Raw genomic sequence first — 1239 nt, 5'->3', positions numbered from 1 at the left:
ACAGAGAAAATAACAGTGCATTTAGTCTGTATTTGGTGATAGGCGCCATCTATGGCAAGGGATGAACGCTTGATTTTCATAACTTTGCCACATTCTTAAAGGGTCCTATTATGCTTTTTCACTTTTTTTTAAATTTTAGTCAGTGTGTAGTGGGTATGTTTGGACAAAAAAAAGTTCAGATAAAGAATTTCAAAATCCACCCCAAAGGGAGATATTTATTTCTTTTTTTTAATCCCTTTTCAAGAACCACAACGAACAGCTTGTTTGGACTACAGCGTTGTTTCCGGGTTTTTGTGATGTCACAAAGGGGCGCATTAGAATATCATTAAAATATGGAAATTCGAATTGGAGTCATGGTTATAACTAGCAGTTGTGCAACTCCCATAGGCTTCCACTGGAACTAATGCTGCATTCCAGGCAGGTTTTTGAGCCCGTAAGTCACTATTTCAAACCAAGACTAACGACTTTGTACCATTCCACGCAAGTCACGTCAAACTTCCTGAGCGCAAGAAATTGTAGCTAGATTATAAATTTTATTGCAACGTTACATTGTCATAAAATCTATTTTTCTACGTGTACCACTTTCCTAAACACTGCATCCATAGGCAATAGTATCAGTAGGGGCTGCCATAGCTGTTTTGCATGCTGTGTGATAGGGCTGAAACGATTCCTCGAGTAACTCGATTACAAAAAATGCCTCTTTTAATTTACTTAAAATCTCATGCCAGGTTCTTTCGCAATGATTTTTTTTTAATGTGACACAATGCGTTTACGTGACCCACAAAGTGGAAGGAGACACAAGCGCTGCATCAGAATCGCATAGTGCAAGGAGTCAGCAGTGTCTTGATTTGAGGGCGCGGGCAAACGTAAAGAGAGCGTCATGGCGTTTATCCATTGCAAGATAGAGCTGGCATACCACAACTAGGGCCCTATGATTTCCGCGATACAGAAAACTCGGAGGGAATCGCGGAATCCAGTCGTAAAAATTTAATTTACAGTTTAATGCGGAATGGCACAGAATTTGCCAAATTTTGAATGAATTAATCAAAAATAGGTCTTTGCAAAAATACGTCATGACGAGGAAAAAAAACATATATAAGTCGCACTGGACTATAAGTCGTATTTATTTAGAGAACCAAGAACCAAGAGAAAACATTAGCGTCTACAGCCGCGAGAGGGCGCTATATGCTCCTTAGTGTAGACTACAGGAGCACTGAGCAGCATAGAGCGCCCTCTCAC

This window comes from Carassius gibelio, chromosome B7 (genome assembly GCF_023724105.1).
Source record: "Carassius gibelio isolate Cgi1373 ecotype wild population from Czech Republic chromosome B7, carGib1.2-hapl.c, whole genome shotgun sequence".
NCBI classification, from domain to species: domain Eukaryota; kingdom Metazoa; phylum Chordata; class Actinopteri; order Cypriniformes; family Cyprinidae; genus Carassius; species Carassius gibelio.
This window is presented reverse-complemented; position numbering follows the sequence as displayed.